Genomic DNA, 12,201 nt, shown 5'->3' on the forward strand with positions numbered 1-12,201 from the left:
TTTTCGGAAATCAATTTAGTGCTAAACGCACAATATATGTATCTCAATCTCGGAGCGTTTGGTACGGTATGTCCACACATCCTTCCTTCCCTGTAGATTCGAGAAGTGATACGATTTAAATAATTGTTCATTCAAATCGAATCATTTCAAAGAATCATCTTTGCGGTAAACGCTGCGCAGTAGGCCTGGCCGCTTTGATGCTTGTGTCATATCTTCGATATGCTGCAATCATCAATATTGACAAGAAAATAATAGGGCGTAATCTAACCTGATTATTTTCCAGGATGCTTTCTTGTACTGGCTGCGCATGTGTTAGATTAGATTAGATTAGATTAGTAAAACCCCATACAAACTTCAAACGTGATGCGCAAAACGTAGACATAACCTATCGTGCCCAAATTTTGCACACTTATTTGAGTCCTGATATGGGATCAAAAAAGCTTTGATCTGATGGGATACCATTGAATTTTTCACTTTTCCATATAAACGATGACCCACTCTAACGTACAATGATCCAGCGCTTGCTGCTCCGAGACTTCCGGTTGTTGACAACCTCCGCCTCAGTTTTGTGGTGAGTCAATTCCAGTTTCCAGGAGCTCATCTACTCCTCCTGAACTGCGATCGAGTGGGCAGCAGTCAATTCCATTTTTTTCGATCGATTCACCGTAAAACTCCAGCGCAATGTCGTCAGCAAAGCCGACGACTGCCACTCCCACCGGGAATTTTCACCTCAATACCTCGTCGTACATGACATTCCATGACACCGGACCCAGGATAAAACCTTGCGGGATTTCTGAGGCTAGGTGAAAGCACTTCCGACCCACCACTACTGTGTTGGGAACAAGTTTTCAAATCTGGAAATAATTTCCGAGAATCTCTGCGCCCCCGGGTATCCCTGTATCTGAACATCTCGGGAACCTCTGCAATAGCTACTTTTAAGGCCAAGTTTATCTACGCTGTGGGAATCCCCACAAATTTCTAGGAACATGACGCGGAAAGAGACCCTCGATGATCCCCTCCAACATCTCTGGAGATTGCTCTGTATGAGCTATTACACTTCCTGTCTTGGCCATCACGATCCTACAGGCTTTGCCATACGGAATCGCATTGGAACTCTGACAAAAACCATCACAGCAGGCCATTTTGTTCCCGAGCAGAAGGAAATAACCCCAACTAACAATCGCAAGCCACAAACCAGCATGCATGCTGAATTGTTGCTTTATAATAGTAATGATAGCTGAACTAAAATTATGCTGTACACATTACTGTACAAATGTTTTTTTCAATTGAAAAAGTAGCCAATGTTCAACCTTTCGTATCGGTATCAAAAATTATAAATTTAAACACTTTTCAAGCGTTTAATAATATTTTTATTCGACTTGCAGTTATTTCTTTACAAAATAATTTAACAAGACCTTTTTCTGCTTCTTGTCAAGTACATGCAAAAATTAGAACATGTTTCTGTACAATGTGTTTTTCACAAGTCAAATAAGCGCTTTCGTTTCATCATACTTCGACTCAGTGTACAGGATGAAAAACACGTGTTTTTTTACTGAACAGCAGTTGAATTAACGTGTTCTTCAGTTGTTAACCATAAACAGAACATTTTTCACCACTGCTGAATAGGAGTCAAAGTGTAATCATTATACAACCACGTGAAGTTTATGTTTTGATTTGAGCGCGTCAATTCATCATCTCTAGGATGGCGCAGATAGGAAGGCAAGCGGCTGGCAATCGATGGGTCTCGAGTTCGAATCTTGATTTAGGTAAATGTATTTGTAGTAATTATTTCACAATAGTTGTTCACAGCATAAAGTGTCAATCATAAACTCTCGTAGAAATTGAAAAATTTTGTATTTTATTTTTTTAAATCATTTTTGCAGTAGCTGAATAACAGCTTTACTATCAGTTTGTAAAATGTTTTAAACAACACACAGTTCAGTTGGTACACAACACTATGCTTTATTGTTTCTCCAAATTTGTGTGAACAAAACCCGAACAAAGGTTGTGCCTGAAAATTATCCAAATGTTATTCAGCACTTCGCACGCGAAAACTTCGATTGGAAGATTTCGTGGGTTTTGTAGTATGAAGTGATCCAGAGACTTTTGTATTGGGTCAAATATGAAATGACGGGTGGTGTTTTTGAAGATTTAGTGAGTTAGTGCAAATATCCTGTGCGCGAGTTTTGGTTTGGCCGCATCGGATGCGTCTTCCTCATAGTGACGTATCCACGTGCATCAAAATCGACCAGGAGTTATAGATGGATCCGATTATCAACATTGGGCCACGGGACGTCGCAAGTTCCATTCCTCAAGCGAATTCACGGATGAATTAAGAAAATTCAATGAGAACGTTTCATGCTTTATTTTTCATTTTTTCATTTTAACATTTATTTATACCACAACATACCTAATTTCATATTGTGCGTTTAGCACTAAATTGATTTCCGAAAAAACTTCATTGACTGACGCTTGGACTACGTCCAGCGAGCATTGGAATGGTTAAAAAGATTCTTCGCAACAACAACTACCCGGAGGATCTCATAAAACGAACGTTGCGAGAACGAGTCCATCTGCTGTACAACACGATGGAGAATGAGAGGAAAACAGAGGAACCAAAAAAGTACGTGTCTATCCCATACATCCCGGGTCTCAGCGAAAAAGTGAGAAAAACGTTGAAGAAACACGACATCACGGCTTCATTCAAACCTTGTGATAAGGTGAAAAACACGGTTTTCACCAAACTGAAGGATGCCATACCACCAATGAAGGAAACAAACGTGGTATATTCAATTCCTTGTGGGGCATGCGAAGCAAAGGAATACATAGGACAAACGTCGCAAACCTTAGACAAGCGCATTGCGCAACACAGAAACTCTGTACGCACCAACGCATCAGCTACGGGACTCACCCAACACGCGGTCGACAACGGTCATCGCTTCGATTTCTCCAGAACTCACATTCCGGAGAGAATCATAAATTACGCGAGCAGACTAACAGCCGAGGTGATCCACATTAAGATAAATAAAGACACGACGGTTAATTTGCAGCGTGACGTAGATGGGTTCTCTAACACATATAACAACTTGATTAATAAATTGAAAGACAAACAGCACCGAACGGAACGACGACGACACAGAGAAGTGACATAGATTAGATAATTAGAATTAAGAACACCGCCGTAGAAAACGAACGGGCGACGGAATTGTAAGTGTTATGTGTTTCTTGTCAACTGTTTTGTGTTAATTTTTGTAATTTGATTAATAGTTTCTGATGATGACCGAAAAAATAAAAACGTTGAAACGTTAAATGGTTTTTTAAATGACATTCAACATCACCGAGAAAAACCAATTAAAACCAACAAAAAAAAATCTTGTAAAATGGTTCGTTGGCGTTGTTGAAATCATGTTCTTTTGGATAAAGGTCGCTCAACTCCGCTGATCAATGATGTTATGTATAAGCTCCCCATCAAGGAATGCTGAAAACAACGTACACCTAATGATGTAGTTTTGATTTCAAACTTGTTATCGTTGTGGTATTAATGATTAAATATTTATGCACACTCTATAGTTCAATAATAACTAAATTTGTTTTACAACAAAACATATTATTTGAATGTTATTTAATGAATGTATACCAATACCGTGTTCATAACAAAAAAGATTGCTCATCAAAAGATGTTATGGAGAAGCAATGCTTTGATAAGATAATGATAACAAACCAAGACATAAAAACAGGTTATGTTATTTCGTAGTTATTAATTTGATATTCTCCTCTGCTCGGGTTTGCCCTTTTCACCACCCTTGGCTCATTTTGCTCCTCATCAGAACGTGCTGGCTGCATCCGCCTCAGTGTTGCATTTGAACGCGATCAATTTGCGTTCATGTTCAAATTCGGCACGCTGCGATCAAAACGATTTGCACATTGTTCAGTTCAAAATTTGGAACGCGAGCGAGCTCGAAATTGAACGCAACTTGAACAATGAGCAAGAACTGCACCAGTAAATATAATGCCACCATGCTAACATGATACCCTGGTAACCGCTAAACTGAAATGGTCATATTTCTGCCATGTTCTCGCCAATTCTAGCAACCTTGGGCTCATTGGATTCAGAATCTGACCTTCTATTGTGAGGGGGAACCGGTCCGGTCACCGTGGATTGCGGATAATCCGTATTTCGGTGCAGAATCTCAATGCCCGATGCCGCAATGTCCTAGGTCGTATGGCGCATTTTTCCGTGCAACAACGAGTGTATACAAATGCGTCACAAAGTCCTAGGAGAGAAGGCATATAGGATATGATGACGCATCCAAGCTTTTGGACGTTATTTCGCATCAAAACGCGTCATAAGGACCGAGGCGTTGTCACCCCCAAGGATGGAAATCTAGTGATCATGATCAAATTTCGAATGTGTCGCGGTCGAACGGCATCGCGCGATCATAGCAACAACGATAACATTTTGTCGTCAAGCGTCCTAACAAACTACGGTCCAAGAAGAATGATTCGCTCGGCATGTGCGGGCGCGATGCGATCGTTATCATGAAGTCGAAATGATAAATTATAGATTTCATTCAGTTTTTGAGCATTCTTGGTGATTTAACTTTCAGATATGCTTATGAATGTATTATTTCGAACCATGAATGCGGCTTTCGGGTGCATAAGTGGCATACAATGTGATGAATAAAATTTAACACGACTTGTAACATGATCCGATAACGGGTCATCACGCGATAAAGCGTGCATCAGATGCTTTGATTGTTCTGTGATATGAGCACGGTGTGAGGCGTCGGCATCATGCTACTGCAAGAACAAGGCTATCTTGGATTATTCATATCCTGTATCTGTGAATACCGGGCAACTCACTGGAACAATCCGTTCCCAGCCATCTTAGCAAACTGCAGTAGAATCACTTGGCATAATACGGAACCTCACGGTGATGACGACTTGCTCCGCCAACAGTCCACTCGTCAATGAGGCAGCATCACACTGACGACGACCCCGTCATGGTGCTGGCTGTCACTGATGCTTGCTAGGGGAAATACACGCATGGGAAATGCTACTCAGCTTTGTTCATCCCCCACATTCTCCCTCTTCTCCGAAAAAAAAGTTTTCTTACTAGCAGGCTTGTTATTTTTACGCTCAAACCCTCAATTTCGTTCTCTTCATCCTTATGGCACCAATGCAACAAGATACACTTCAAGATACAAGAATTAAGACGAATGGCCACATTTACTTTTTTTGTTTAGTAAACGCACTTTTGTTAATATCGAACCTATATCATTTGATTGATAACTTCCAATGCTAACCAATCACAGGGCTGTTACAACTGGCGCGGATTTTGCGTTTTGCGCGGTTTTTGCGTTTCGCGCGAATTTCGCGCGATTTTACAAATTACGGCGCAGATTTTGCGGAAATGGTTTTCAAATGCATTAACATTAAACATTCAGACATAAAGCTCAACACAATGAGGAAAAAACATTTTTAAATTAGAATTTTGGAATATAGAGCTTAAGTAAAACAATGCTAATGTTTCTAGCTTGGACTACTAGATATCTTGCTTTGCACTAAAAGCTCAGTTAAAAAAAAACACCAAATCATGGCAAGATTTTTGAAATAATTCGAGCTCTTGGGTGACTCTGAAATCTGCTTTGTGGAATTTGCAAGAAAAAAGTACCGGAAGTCTTAAAAAAAAACCTGAAGGATTTCGTTGATTCATTATGGAAGAGTTCCGAAATGACAAAATTGACAAAATTCTTGAAACAGTTAATAATGGAACTTCTGTCGAATCGTTTTTTTGCCAAAAGTTCTGATAACGTTATCCTGAAAATACGTAAACTTCTGTAGTCATGACAAAATTTCTGTTTGATTTACAATCGATGCACTCGTTGCGGGTACAGTTATTGAAGCGTTTTTTGGTAGATTTTATGAAGCACTTTTTTTTTGCAGAATACTTGAAGAAATCGTCGATGTTTTCGAATTCCTATGACTCACGTCGTTTTCATTGAAGTCTTCTCTGAATTTTCATGGGTTAGGTGTGGAAACTTTTTCCATATTTTTTTTCGAAATTTACTTTATTACACACCTTTTGATTAATGTTTAAACTTTGTAGACATATTTTTATTTCATCCTTTTTCAGAAAAAAATAAATAAATAAATTGAACAAGCATTACTCCATTTTCAATGCTTCAATGTGATGGTACAGATGGATCATATATAACACACAAATGTCCTTCATTATACGAAAATAGACTCTACATAACGAGTTCGAAAGAGGTTCTACAACATATTTTCAGTAGATATGTTTTCATTGCGTACTTCGAATTTTAAACTGTTTTACGATATGTAATTTTTATGGGCGGTTTTCATTACACGTCCCTGCATTTTCCTCACGCACAGCTTTCGGCAGTTATCATGCAACGCCATTTCCTTAGACGGGTTTCTTTACACATCGCTGCATTTTCCTGATGCAAACAATTTTCGGCAGTTTTTCAATAACGCCATTTCCTTGGACGGTTTTCATTACACGTCCCTGCATTTTCCTTATGCAGAAAAATTGTCGGCGGTTATCCAACAACGCCTTTACCTTGGACGGTTTTCACTACACGTCCCTGCATTTTCTTTATGCAGAATAATTTTCGGCGGTTATCCAAAAAATGCCGTTTCCTTGGACGGTTTTCATTACACGTCCCTGCATTTTCCTTATGCAGAAAAATTGTCGGCGGTTATCCAACAACGCCTTTACTTTGGACGGTTTTCACTACACGTCCCTGCATTTTCTTTATGCAGAATAATTTTCGGCGGTTATCTAAAAATGCCGTTTCCTTGGACGGTTTTCATTACACGTCCCTGCATTTTCTTTATGCAGAAAAATTTTCGGCGGTTCGACACGCCATTAATTTGCCCAACCAAAAACCCGAGCAAAAACCAACCCAACCAACCAACGCCGCGAGTATTTTACGACAACATTCACAATAGTCAAACACCTCTACCATCATGCACATCAACCTGTTTGCATTTACCGTTCAACCGAGCGACAACACGAGCATGTACGATCCGAGGAATCAACGAAAGCGCGACCATCCATGCCGAGCAAGAACATGAAGAAACATGCATGCAATCATCGACCGACCACCTATCCACAGCGTGCTACCAGTCGACAACAAAAATCAACCACGTCACCGCGCCTTTGTTCATGTGTTTGTGCTAGAACCAAGGCTAAAACAGAACGCGGTTGGAATGACAAAAACTTTCCGCGCTCTAGCTTTCGTCAGGAACCGCAGAATTGCAACACCCACTTCACTGTGTTTGCAGCACCACCACACACTTCACACACCAAAACGATTTGTTTTCTCTCACTGTTTTTATGCCAAGTGATTCTACCTATTTTATGGTTAACTTGTTATTGATTATGATGCACTCCTGGCAGGATCGCCAATGTGAATACCGGGCAACTCACTGGAACAATCCGTTCCCAGCCATCTTAGCAAACTGCAGTAGAATCACTTGGCATAATACGGAACCTCACGGTGATGACGACTTGCTCCGCCAACAGTCCACTCGTCAATGAGGCAGCATCACACTGACGACGACCCCGTCATGGTGCTGGCTGTCACTGATGCTTGCTAGGGGAAATACACGCATGGGAAATGCTACTCAGCTTTGTTCATCCCCCACAGTATCATTTATCCCTTGAACTGATTTTCTGCCATCCTTGGTCACCCCGGACGTTTCGATCCGCTCCCTTCCCAACCCCACAATGGTCCACTGCACGAATTTACGCTGGCCTGCTCACTCTTAAAGAAAATTTGAGAGTGGGAGTAAGCAGGCCAGCGTAAATTCGTGCAGTGGACCATGCAACATTGCATTGTATGTAGGTACGTATTACTAATATGGTATTATGTGGTACAGTAAAGGACCATGTTCCATGAAGTCTTTCTTATTTCTACGGAACTCTGGACGACTGGACCGATTCATTAGCTTCACATATTGATAGAATCGTGCATTAGAACATTGAGCCGAATGGGGATCTGAACGGGCGTTCATCAGCAGTGAAAAGCTCTGACACGCAAGTTCAATGTTTACTGCGTTCACGTTCAAAAAATTGAACGCGTTCAGTTCATTTTTGGCTCGCGTTCAGTTCAAATGCAACACTGTCCGCCTTTCTGCCCCGTAGGCAGGCGCGGCGCAGGTTCACAATCAGTCCATCAGTACACCGGTGGTCTCTCAGTTCTTGGGGAACTTGTATATGAGCATGGTTCCATCGCAAACATAGGTACAAGAGCTCCACAACCAGCTTTTCTCCGCTTAGAGTAGGTTGCGCTCACGGCGGAGCGCCCTCCTCTAGCACTTCACTGAACGTGCGCCATTATGGATTCATTCGCATATTACGTAACGCAGAATTTCCCAATTTTAAATCACCTCCCTCCCCCACGTAACAAAATTTGTTTGGGGAAGTTTGAATTTTTGTATGGAGCGTAACACAGCGGTAGATCCCCTCGTAGATTTCTTGTCAAAACCGTTAGTACGAGGGAATATAACAAATACAAAATTATGCAATTTCCCAGCATATCTTGTTCCGAAAATCATCAGCGCAAGCTGTCTGAGTCCCACACAAAAGGTTGATAAGTTGAATACAATTGCTTCAATTTTCCATATTAATTGCAAACATCAAACACTAAGCTGCACTCTGTGGCACTGAATTATTCAAACGTGTGCGGCCATTTGTTTATTAATTCATGCCGATGCATTTTTATCCCGTCATTTTTTTTTGTTTCTAGTATCGCCGTCTTATACCCATGGTATTTCAGTGTGCATAAATCAATGAAAGGTAGTTGTTTTTAATGAATCATCGTCCGATCCGGCTCGTTTTATCCTGGGGCATATGGTTTGGGTTTCGGTTTGTTTTCGTTCCAATGAGAGTGTTTTAAATAAATAAAGAGAGTATAAAACAAACATAAATAGTGAATTATTTTTCATATTGAATTCTGCCACCTCAGTTGGTCGGATGTGCACGTGACGCGGCGGGAGCACGTCCGAGTGCCATTTGCTGTTTCCGTACCGGCTGGCTGATACATTCGCGTGACTGCTCTTCCCCGGTGGAATCGTTCGCCCTTTCCAGTTTACAGCATCCCACGTGCGATCCGCTCATTCGAATGCACATTGCTCTGCAAAAGCCTCGCGCCGTTTCGTGGTTTGAATTCTGAAAGTGCGATGAAATGTACTTGAAATCAATTCGGTAAAAAAGCATTCAATTAACACTCATTTATAGTTACGCGGGGCAATTGGATGCATCAGGGGAATCCGTGATTACCAAGAATATGGATCGAGTGTGCTGGAACGAAAATATAACGGCAAATGTTAAAGAACTGATTCATCATTATCCTATTAGTAAATGTGTTTTTTCCTCTTTTTAGTTTTGCAAATAGAAAAAGGTGAACTTTTCGTATTATATGTTTTTGACAAATGATATTTACGCGTTAAAACACTTCTGTTCGACTTTTCTACAGGGAATTAAGTTTTAACGACAATTACGAATATGATTGCTATGGGACGTACAGTACTGGCAAGAATAAAGTACACAATGGCCATTTTTCATACAAAATGGTCAAGTTTGAAGGGATCTATCTTGGCTTCTAGAGCACCGATTGCCCTGAAATTTTAACTGCAGCACAGAAATAACTTGAAATCTGATTTCTGTGAAATGTATGCTATTTTATATAATTATTGAAAAGTTATTCAAAAACTGCCATTTTAAGAAAAATCATGAAAAATTTAAAATTGAAATAACTCTGAAATGCGAATGTTTAGGGCAATACATGCTTCGGCGAAATTACTCACATTAACAATGCGTCCAACTTTTAAGAATAAACAAAAACGCTAAAATTGACTGCTTTCAAAATATTTTTAAATCAAATGTTTACTATTTTTTACCAAATTAAAAAAATAATAATTTTTAAGGTTTTAAGCAGAATTGCATAGGCTAAAATATAAACGACTCATAAGAAAGTGATCATTCGTCATAAATAATTCCAAAAGTCCCAGTGAAGAAACAGGGGTGTAAGCAGTCATAAATTACAAAAGTTCCATAAACAAATAAAAAATGCATAAATAAATGAAAAGTTTCCATAAATAATTGATTTTTGAGCAATTAAAAAAGTCAAAAATGCAATGAATAATTCAACTGTTGCAATAAAAAAAGCCAATTTTCCCACCAAAAAACTTCGAATTTTCCATAAATAAATCCGATTTTTTCATAATAAATTAGAAAATTCACAATAAAAAAATATCGAAAAAGCAATAAATAATTCAAAAAGTGCAATAACAAAAAAATAAATTATCAATAAATGTCAAAAAACGAGCAATAAACGTAAATGAATTTTGAGCCAAAAATTACATAGACCATGCGGCGAAGGCGCATAAAGGATTGAGGAACTGATGCGGCAGAAGGCCGCCGAAGTTTCCGATATCCGATGCACCGCAACTGCATCGATTCGGTTCTAGGCAAACCACAGATTCAAGAATTTGCCCGGTATAATGCAAACATAGATGTTATCCCTATTTTTTAGGTCCAACGAGCGATAGCGAGTTCGGGCAGCAAGCAATTGCTCGGTAAATTGCAATCATAGTTTCGCAAGCTTTTCAATCGATTCAGTCATATAAGTGCGATTCAGCATTTCACTGTCTCATACTTTTCTGCATTTGTTTTCCATGGGTAATTTCGTCATTTTTTATTGCATTTTTTGAATTTTTTATTGCTTTTCCGATATTTTTTTATTGTGAATTTTCTAATTTATTATGGAAAAATCGGATTTATTTATGGAAAATTCGAAGTTATTTGGTGAGAAAATTGGCTTTTTTTATTGCAACAGTTGATTTATTCATTGCATTTTTGACGTTTTTAATTGCTCAAAAATCAATTATTTATGGAAACTTTTGATTTATTTATGCATTTTTCTATTTGTTTATGGAACTTTTGCTATTTATTACTGCTTACACCCCTGTTTCTTCACTGGGACTTTTCGAATTATTTATTGGAAATTTTGTATTTATTATGGAACGTTTAATTGTCTGCCGAATTGCATAAGTTTTCCGTCAATGAAATTTCAAGTTACTTCTGAGCTTCAGTTGAAATTTCATATTATTAGGTGCCGTAGAACCTGAGATACAGGTTTCCAAACTTGATTTTTTTGTATGAAAAATGGCCAGTGTGTTCCTTTTTCTTGCTTGTACTGTACATTATGACACCATTGTAATTTATCCAACATCGTCATAAGATTTTATTGCGCATTTCACTTAGAGTGCGAAGTTTGTCGTAAGAGATGTCAGAGCAGACGCTGTTTGAGCCGCACATTCTTGGTGAACAGACGCTCGGGACGTATCTCCACAATCTAGCAGAAGTCAAAAGAATAGTGGTGTTCAGGCTGCACTATCAACTTGCGTTGCGTGGTTGCGCTGCGTGGTAACGGAGTAATTCGTACATTGCTTACTGAAAGTTTATCATGTTAACACTTTAATACTCCTATTCCGATTGCTTATGGAATGCTATTTGGGAAGGAACAGCTATCCAATCAGTGGTTGAAGTAAAAACCCGATTTAATCCACCTATGGTGAACAGAACTCTTCTTACACTTATTAAAAATATCGTTGTATTATTCGTATTTAACAAATTTATTTTGTGTGACTGACCAAAAGTTCTAGAAAATATTGAGGATTTGGCATCTAGTGGATTGGTTTTCAAAATAGCATCATGGATCATGGACTAAGCCACAAGAAATGCCAGACACCTTCTAGAATCTTGTATGAAATTTAAAAAAAAAATAGATTACATATTCTGGAATATTGTATCTTTTGTTAACTGCCAAAAGATCTTGAATCGATTAACAAATGGATAAGAAAATCAGCTAGATACACTTTGTCTATTATCTCTTAATCAGTCGAATAAATTAGCTCCGAAGTACTTGGTGTTCATGGTTATGGTGTAAAAAGGATAAAAATGATATATCTACTATGTAAATCAGTTTTGGCATTAGCTAGTTACTTTGGTTCTTGTATTTTTTCCACAATATATAAATTCAAAGATTTCAAAGATTTCATTTAACAGAGTCAGTAGTGTGCGGTAGTTCGGTAGCAGCAAAGTTTCGCGCGCTCGCTTTGCTAGATTTTTGCGATTTTATTTTCCTCTTCCCTCTGCGGGGCTCCGAC

General features: G+C 39.0%; 1 long non-coding RNA gene across 1 annotated transcript in view; it reads right to left on the reverse strand.

Moving 5' to 3' along the window:
- Positions 1-8,328: 8,328 nt before the first annotated feature.
- Positions 8,329-12,201, reverse strand: part of LOC109397792 (uncharacterized) — a 47,642-nt gene continuing 43,769 nt past the window's right edge. The window contains exons 2-3 of the long non-coding RNA XR_003897232.2: positions 9,273-9,331; positions 8,329-9,199 (exon numbers count right to left, since the gene is read on the reverse strand). This is a non-coding gene — a long non-coding RNA (uncharacterized LOC109397792). The remainder of the gene's footprint in view (positions 9,200-9,272; positions 9,332-12,201) is intronic.

The sequence above is a fragment of the Aedes albopictus genome, chromosome 2 (assembly GCF_035046485.1).
Source record: "Aedes albopictus strain Foshan chromosome 2, AalbF5, whole genome shotgun sequence".
Lineage (NCBI taxonomy): Eukaryota > Metazoa > Arthropoda > Insecta > Diptera > Culicidae > Aedes > Aedes albopictus.